The sequence below is a fragment of the Trichomycterus rosablanca genome, chromosome 13 (assembly GCF_030014385.1).
Source record: "Trichomycterus rosablanca isolate fTriRos1 chromosome 13, fTriRos1.hap1, whole genome shotgun sequence".
Lineage (NCBI taxonomy): Eukaryota > Metazoa > Chordata > Actinopteri > Siluriformes > Trichomycteridae > Trichomycterus > Trichomycterus rosablanca.
In genome coordinates this window covers 30,072,569-30,082,547 of record NC_086000.1, presented here as the reverse complement: position 1 = coordinate 30,082,547, position 9,979 = coordinate 30,072,569, and positions in this window count along the sequence as shown.

The following is a 9,979-nucleotide window of genomic DNA, read 5'->3' as shown; positions in this document are numbered from 1 at the left end:
GCTGTGTCTGATCCACTCATAGCAGCACAACACACACTAGCACACCACCACCATGTCAGTGTCACTGCAGTGCTGAGAATGATCCACCACCTAAATAATACCTACTCTGTAGTGATCCTGGGAGAGTCCTGACCACTGAAGAACAGCATGAAAAGGGGCTAACAAAGTATGTAGAGAAACAGATGGACTACAGTCGGTAATTGTAGAACTACAAAGTGAACAAAATGAACGTCAATTCATTGAGTCCAGTATTCAAAAAATTCTAATTACAGGCTGATCCAATTTGTTTTAACACGGCAACTCATATTGTGACTAAGTTTTGTGTGGCCCCCATGGGCCTGCATGCACTCCCGACAACACCTGAGCATGCTCCTGATGAGATGGCGTATGAGGTCAGGCCTGGATCAGGGCATCAGTAAGCTCCTGGATAGCCTATGGCGCTACTTGGCATTGTATGCGCTGATGCATAACGTTCGAGAGGTTCTCCATGGAATAAATGACTTTGTCATTCAAGAACTGCGTGCACACTCTGGCCTCATGAGGCTGGGCATTGTTCTGCACCAGGAAAAACTCAGGGTTCACTGCACCAGCGTAAATTCTGACATTGGCTCTGAGGGTTTTATACGGGTATGTAACAGCAGTCAGTTTATCATTGGCTATCATATGAAGGTTTGTGTGACTCTCCAAGGACATGCCTCCTCAGACCACCTGACCCACTGCCAAACTACCATGCTGGATGATGTTGCAGGCAGCAAAACATTCACCTCAGCATCTCCAGACACTTTCATGTCTGTCACATGTGGTCAGTGTAAAGAGAATATGGTGCCAGTGGTGAACCTGCCAATTCTGGTGTTCTCTGGTAAATGCTGCATGGTTCTGGGCTGTAAGTACAGTTCTAACTACAGGACATCAGGTCCTTATTCCATCCTCATGGGGTCTGTTTCTGACAGTTTGGTCGGAAAATGCACACCACTTGCCAGCTGGGGTGATTTTGTAAGGCCTTAACAGAGCTCCTCCTGTTCCTCCCTGCAAAGGAGCAGATATAGCAGGGATCCTGATCCCCTTGTCTTTCCCTGTCCAGCTCTTTTTGTGTAACATTCCATGTCTTGGTGTCCTCTCCATGCTTTTTTTGCTGGGAGACACAGCAAATCTTCCTGTGACGACACTTATGGAGGACTGAGAGAGAGCTTTTGTCCACCACCAGCAAAACCATTTCAATTTTGGGGGTTGTCTTGCTGTTGCCTCTCCAGTGGAGGGTATGTTTGCCTGACACCCGCTCCCTCCTATGTGTAATTAGTCCACCAACCCTTCTTATTCACCTGTACTTTGATAGATTAGCATGAGAGAGTTACACACTGATCTTTACCCTAACCCTACCCTAACCCTACCCTAACCCTAACCCTAGATAGATTTGCATGAGAGAGTTACACACTGATATTTACCCTAACCCTACCCTAACCCTAACCCTAGATAGATTTGCATGAGAGAGTTACACACTGATCTTTACGTTCCTCTACTTCAGTACAGGGACCTTAGGCTGTTTCACTGGCTGATGGAGAGATGTGTAACAATTCAGGGGGTACTGCAGAGGCAATGGTGTAACAAGTTTTCCATCAAAGGATTTAGGAAAACTACTGTCATCTTTGGACAAATTGTTATTTTCATCTTCTTACTCACTGTTTTTTTAAGTATATTTTCAATGCCAACAAAAACAAAATAATAAAACAGTTATTGCTACAGCTTGGTGTTCCTCCTATATTCCTCCCTTCCTTTTTTGTATGTTGTCTGCTGTATGAAATTAAAACCCTATTTTTTTATTATTGCTTAAACCTTTTTTCTACACTTCACTCTTCATTGCCATTGCTGTCTATCTCACTGTCCTCACTGTCAGATGGCATTTGCCTAACTGCAAATCCTGTTCTTTTCTTCCATAAAACACACTTATGTCCATTTTCTATCAAAAAGTATAAAAAATAAGTTAATTATAAAGGAGGAAAAAACACATTTGAATTTGGAGCTTATACTGTACACAAATACATGTGAGAATACATGATGACATCCTAAAACATTGTCAGCAAAGACATCCTTAAAAAATATCATTAAAAATTAGGGCTGGCACTGGTCCAATGCTCTGTATCGGTATTAGTCCGATATTGGCCCAAATCACTGGATCACACTGATCTACTTAAACTTTTAGCCTTTTAAAAAATCATCTACTACTGTCACATCTAAAAACACTTTTTAAACACAGTAAAAATCTTCTACTACTGCCACATCTAAAAACACTGTTTAAACACAATAAAAATCATCTACTACTGCCACATCTAAAAACACTGTTTAAACACAATAAAAATCATCTACTACTGCCACATCTAAAAACACTGTTTAAACACAATAAAAGTCATCTACTACTGCCACATCTAAAACACTGTTTAAACACAATAAAAATCATCTACTACTGCCACATCTAAAAACACTGTTTAAGCACAATAAAAATCATCTACTACTGCCACATCTAAAAACACTGTTTAAACACAATAAAAATCATCTACTATTGCCACATCTAAAAACACTGATTAACACAATAAAAATCAGCTACTACTGCCACATCTAAAAACACTATTTAAACACAATAAAAATAATCCACTACTGGCACATCTAAAAACACTATTTAAACACAATAAAAATCATCTACTATTGCCACATCTAAAAACACTAATTAACACAATAAAAATCAGCTACTACTGCCACATCTAAAAACACTATTTAAACACAATAAAAATAATCCACTACTGCCACATCTAAAAACACTATTTAAACACAATAAAAATCATCTACTACTGCCACATCTAAAAACACTGTTTAAACGCAATAAAATTATTTACTACTGCCACATCTAAAAACACTGTTTAAACACAATAAAAATAATCTACTACTGCCACATCTAAAAACACTGTTTAAACACAATAAAAATCATCTACTACTGCCACATCTAAAAACACTGTTTAAACACAATAAAAATCATCTACTACTGCCACATCTAAACACAATTTGCAGTATCAGCATCGGTATCGGACATAAAAAAGTGGTATTGAGCCATCCCTAGTTTTAAGACAGACCCAATATTTAGAAGTGTTGTCTGCATAATTTGGCAATATAGTGTACAACGTATAGCTTTTATACATCATCCCTACATCCTGTTTGTGCCAAAAGATTTTTCAAGATTTAAATTATACACGTCCATCAACTAAAAGAAAAAAAAAAAAAAGACTTTCTGATGTTTCACACACTTACTTATTCACATGGAGGCTTTTTAGTCTTTGTGCTTGCTGATTTTAAAAGCAAGCTTGGGGTTTGATATGCCCGTTTTTTATTATTGGTCTCCTTCAAGAGGTCTTGGAGCATGCTGACTTTCAGCTTAACAGCACCTCTGACAAGTGAGAAGTGCTTTTTATTTCGTTTGATCATGTTCAAGCTTGCTTCCATCTCCTCTCAGTAGCCCTTGTAGTCCCAAAGAAAATATTGTGAATAATGCAGAACTGAAATAGGTTCTTGGTAAAATGTCTAGGATCTGATAGATGGCTGATTCTGATTATACTGTGAGAGCAAATACACTGATCAGCCATAACATTAAAACCACTTTTTTGTTTCTACACTCACTGTCCATTTTATCAGCTTCACTGACCATATAGAAGCACTTTGTAGTTCTACAATTACTGACTGTAGTCCATTTGTTTCTCTGCATGCTTTGTTAGCCCCCTTTCATGCTGTTCTTCAATGGTCAGGACTCTCCCAGAGTAGGTATTATTTGGGTGTTGGATCATTTTCAGCACTGCAGTGACAATGACATGGTGGTGGTGTGTTAGTGTGTGTTGTGCTGGTATGAGTGAATAAGTGGATAAAAAAAAAAAAAAACTAACTTTGGTTCTAACAGGGTTTCAGCAGATTTGTGTTATTGTACTGGTGTCTACTTAAACTAGAGTAAGGTGCTGTTTACCATGGAAGCACGTCTGTAAGGCGCCCTGGATAAGAGCGGCTGCTAAATGCCTAAAATGTAAATGTTTTAACGATAAGCATTTTAGACTCTCTCGGAAAAGCACAGTTTCTCAGAACCCTGAGCTATAACACAAGTTTAAAAGTGAAACAGTGAGGAAAATCCAGATAAACACAGATACATGTGGAGCTTTCAGAGTGAATCTGATGGTTCTTCCACACAAATGCAGATTCATCTCATATTCGCACTTTGATGATGTTTTAACGCAGCGTTCAAGCCGAGCACTAAACAAAGCAGCAGTCTGACACACGTTGAGCTTAAGGGAACAAATTTCTTGACGAAGGGTGTTGAGTTTCAAAGATTTTGAGTTAAGGGGACGTTGAGTTACGAGGTACTGCTGTATGTGTATAGATACAAAAAGAAATACATAATATCCATTGAAGGGCAGCACCGTGGCTTGGTGGGTAGCACTTTCGCCTCACAGCAAGAAGCTACTGGGTTTGATTCCAGGGTGGAGTGGTCCGGGTCCTTTCTGTGTGGAGTTTGCATGTTCTCCCCGTGTCTCCGGGTGCTCCGGTTTCCTCCCACGGTCCAAAGACATGCAAGTGAGGTGAATTGGAGATACAAAATTGTCAATGACTGTGTTTGATATAACCTTGTGAACTGATGAATCTTGTGTAACCAGTAACTACCGTTCCTGTCATTAATGTAACCAAAGTGTGTCAAACAGGACATTAAAATCCTAACAAACAATAATAAACAAACATTGTTTGTTTTACCACTACTTTATCCTGGTCAGGGTCGTGATGGGTCTGATTCATTAAGCGAAAGGCAGTAAAGACCCTAGACAGAGGCTCTTGGCCACCCGGCTGGGTAATTGAACCCAGGCCCCTCCTGCTGTGAGGTGACAGTGCTACCTACTACACCACTGTGCCACCCTGCGACCTCAAATTGCTCCACCCCAAATTTCCCAACATGGTCATAGTGCTTAATGTAGAATCCGAGGATATTACCATGTGTATTACCATGCTCATACCATGCTCATTTTTTTGGGAAGGGGGGCGGTTATGAAAAATTTAAATGAACCCTTTTAAACTGCACTCACTGGTGTGTGATATATCCTTGTGCCACAAGCTGGTTAAAATGGGATGTGCTCTGACGGGTGGGTTTTAAAAGAGCGTCAGGAAGGAAACTGGGAGGCACGGTTCTGTTAAAGGGCATGTCTGTGCTGGATTCAGTCTAATCACATTTCATCTTTAAAAAAATGACTCATACCCTTAAGCCCCGAGCACGCTGCTTATAATTCTGCACAAAAGGATGCAGTCTAAGTTCAAAGCGAAGTTCAAGTTAATGCATTTTAGTTCTGATAGAAAATCTTGAAAAATGATGACCTTCCTAAAATGTCAGTATTGCTGACAATTGCATATTGGATTGTATGCACAATCGAAAGTCTGCAGACACTTGGAAGGGGCATGGATGTCATGACAGTCTTGGCATTTCATTGATTTCAGGTTAATTGTAGATTTTCTGAAAATACAACCTCGGTTACTCGGCCAGGGGAATCGAACCCAAGCTTTTCAAACTGTGAATAACTCATACATCGATCAGCCATAACATTAAAACCATCTCCTTGCTTCTACACTCACTGTCTATTTATCAGCTCCACTTACCATATAGAAACACTTTGTAGTTCTACAATTACTGACTGTAGTCCATTTATTTCTCTACATACTATTTTAACCTGCTTTCTTCAATGGTCAGGACCCCCACAGGACCACTACTGAGCAGGTATTATTTAGGTGATGGATGATTCTCAGCACTGCAGTGACACTGACATGGTGGTGGTGTGTTAGTGTGTGTTGTGCTGGTATGAGTGGATCAGACACAGCAGCGCTGCTGGAGTTTTTAAATACCGTGTCCACTCACTGTCCACTTTATTAGACACTCCTACCTAGTTGGTCCACCTTGTAGATGTAAAGTCAGAGACGATCGCTCATCTATTGCTGTTGTTTGAGTTGGTCATCTTCTAGACCTTCATCAGTGGTCACAGGACGCTGCCTACGGGGCGGTGTTGGCTGGATATATTTTTGATTGGTGGACTATTCTCAGTCCAGCAGTGATAGTGAGGTGTTTAAAAACTCCAGCACTGCTGCTGTGTCTGATCCACTCATACAAGCAAAACACACACTAACACACCACCACCATGTCATTGTAGCTGCAGTGCTGAGAATGATTCATCACCCAAATAATACCTGCTCTCTGGTGGTTCTGTGGTGGTCCTGAGCATTGAAGAACAGCATGAAAGGGGGCTAACAAAGCATGCAGAGAAACAGATGGACTACAGTCAGTAATTGTAGAACTACAAAGTGCTACTATATGGTAAGTGGAGCTGATAAAATGGACAGTAAGTGTAGATACAAGGAGGTGGTTTTAATGTAAGATTGTTTTTAATTTTTTTTCTTTAGCTCATTTATAAGATTTTCTGCAGTTTGTGTCAGAGCAGTTTGTATTTTGTTACTTCTGTTCTCTTATTTTATCCCCTCAGTGCGCACAACGTTGCTGAGATGTCAAAACACAAAGATCAGAGAGGAGCAGACAGCTTTTGTGATGTTGCTCAGATGCTCAGTTTCAGAGAATAAATTGTTTTCTTCGTGCAGCCCGTGTTTGAAATCATGTGTCTATCACAATAACTGACTGACGTCTTGTCAGACTGCACAATAATGCCAGATCTGTGGTATATGAAATGGGTTGTACTGTGTCAGAGAAAGGTGTTATTATCCCTAAAACTCAAATGTCTCTGAAGTCTTGATTATAAACCATAAATAATGATGTGTAATAATAAAATGTGTAGAAAATCTCTTTATTTTACCCTCGTTAAAATGACAGGGATCTATAAATACTGCTGAATATGGAAATTGGAATTACGCGTGCATTTACATTTACATCTTTGGCATTTAGCAGATGCTCTTATACAGAGAGACTTACAGAGGTGCTTCCACAGTAAATATCTCTGTACTCTAGTTTAAGTAGACAACAATCCAAGGATACAGATCTGCTTGCACTCTTTTATATATATATATAGTAGTAAGTAGTAAGTCTTTAAGTAGTAAGTGCATTCTTAGGTGGAAGTCAATTGGTGAAACAGTGGCAGCTTAGCATTTAGTGTACAGGGCTAGTAATCTATGCCCCACCACTGCACCATTTTCACTCTTAAGTTCTTGAGTAAGGCCCTTAACCCCTTAGGAACAGTGGTAGCTCAGCATTTAAGGTACAGGGCTGGTAATTCATACCTCACCAATGCTCTTGACCAAGGCTCCTAACACCTTAATTGGTGGAACAGTGGTAGCTCAGCATTGACAGTACAGGGCTGGTAATTTATGCCCCAGTGCCAGGTTTACACTCTTAAGCTCTCGAGCAAAGCCCTTAACCCTCAATTTCCTGAAATGCACATGGCCACACCTGAAGTGACTTTAAATAAAAGTGTTGTAAGACCCTTAATCCTCAATTGGTGGAACAGCGTTAGCTCAGCGTTTAAGGTACAGGGCTAGTAATTCATGCCCCACCACTGCATGAATGCCACTCTTAAGCTCTTAAATAAAGCCTTTAACCCCTTATTTGTTGAAACACCGGTAGCTCAGCATTTAAGTTACAGGTGTACTAAATCATGCGCCACCACTGCTCTTGAGCAAGGTCTTTAACCCCTTAATTGGTGGAACAACAGTAGCTCAGCATTGAAGGTACAGGGCTATGCCATTTCCTGGGTTGTATATGGTCAGACCTAAAGTGACTTTGAATAAAAGTGTGTTAAGTAAGACCCTTAATTCTCAATTCCCTTAACCCCTTAATTTGTGGAACAGTGGCAGCTCAACATTGAAGGTACAGGGCTAGTAATTTATGCCCCACCAATGCCAGGTTTCCTCTTTTAGGCTCTTGAACAAAGCCCTTAACCCTCAATTTACATGCTCACACCTGAAGTTACTCTGGATAAAAGTGTCTTAAGTAAGACCCTTAATCCTCAATTGCTCAATTGCTACTACAAACAGTAGTAGCTCAGCATTTAAGGTACAGGGCTAATAATCCATTCTCCACCACTGCATGACTGCCACTTTTAAGCTCTTGAGTAAGGCCTTTAACCCCTTAATTGGTGGAACAGTGGTAGCTCAGCATTTAAGGTACAGGGCTAGTAATTCATGCCCCACCAATGCACGATTGCCACTTTTAAGCTCTTGAGTAAGGCCCTTAACCCCTTAATTGGTGGAACAGTGGTAGCTCAGCATTGAAGGTACAGGGGTGGTAATGTATGTCAAACCAGTGCCAGGTCTACACTCTTAAGCTTTTGAGCAAAGCTTTGCAAATTGGAGGCCCTTGATGCTCAGTTTCTTGGATGCCACATGGTTAACACAGTAGCAGACAGTTTTCAGGGCAGTGTAAGTCCAGCAGTTAAGATACAGGACAATACTGCACACTTTTAAGAATTGTAGAAAGAAATAGATTGTATTTATACTTTTTGAAGACCTTGTTTGAAATGTCAGATCTTAACAATTATTTACAGCAAAAAAGAGAAGCATTTCTGGCATGAATTTCTGACAGACGTTCAGCAAACAAAGGTTGACTGAAAACCTTTCATGTATTGTGTATTTTACATTTATTTTTCACTATGCCAGTTTGATGCAGACTGGGTAATCACAAATGCCCTGTCATAGGTTTGCTCTAGATTTGCTTATTTCCTTTGGGTTTAAGCCAATAAAAGTCTAGCTGCACACAGATACAATTCTGTAGGAATTAAATCAAACATATAGTGAGTTACATCTCTCTTTCTAATTAATAAAAGCTCATTTTTGTTTCCCTGTTACATTGTCGGTTGTTCTATATTCTATATTTTAGTTTTCTTCTGCTTATTTTAGCACACCAATCTAACTTAATAAGTCTATATAATGCAATCAAACTGCAGCATCTACACTATTATGTAAAAAGGTATGTGGATACCTGACCATGAGCTTGGCAGATATTCCAGTGAACAACCATGGATTATAAAGTTTCCCCCTTCTCATCTATAACATTGTTCACTCTAGGAGGGCTTTCTGCAAGATTTTGGAGTGTGTTCGTTGGGTGTTCGCTACCCATTCAGTCCAAAAAGTGCATGTAAGGTTATGCCCTAAAGGCTTGGCTTTCAGTTGATCCAATTCATTCAAAGATGTTTGCTAGGGTTGAGGTCAGGGCTATGTGCAGGTCAAACCATTTCTTTATGGATGCTGCTTTTTGCACAGGGGCACAGTCTTTCTTTAACAGAACAACGCCTGTTTCAAACTGTTGCCAAAAACAGAAATAAACTCAACGTTTCTTTCATTTACTTTTACTTTAATTTGATTGCAGACAGTATGAACCTGAGATATTTTATATTTTGTCTGGACAACCTCATTTCATTTCTTGATAAAAATCCATTCCTGCAACACATTTAAAAAAATTATGACAAATAATGAAGGTAAATGAAAACAGGTGATTTAACAAGTGTTTGCAAGAATGATTTGGAAATTTATGAAAAGAAGACCAATATATGTTGCTCTCAAGACATCATATTTTCCAGGGACATCCATGCATTTTTAAACAAGCCACATGCTGCACACATTACAAAGGCATGGTTGCGGAAGAAGAAGGTACAGGTACTGGACTGACCTGTCTGCAGTTTTAACCTATCTTTAATAGAGAATGTGTGAAGAATTTTGAAATAAGAAAAAAAAAAATTCATCACTTGGTATCCTTTAACAAACCTTTGTGTAGCACTGCAATATGGAGTTACATGCACAAATGCCACTTAAAACTTTACTGTGCAAAAAAGAAGTCTTATGTTAACCATGTCCAGAAGCGGCGTCGACTTCTCTGGGCTCGGAGGCATCTAGGAAACGTGTATAGTAGTCGAATGAATCAGCATTCCAGGTCTTTTTTGGAAATAATGGATGGTGTGTGCTCCGGACCAAAGACAAAAAA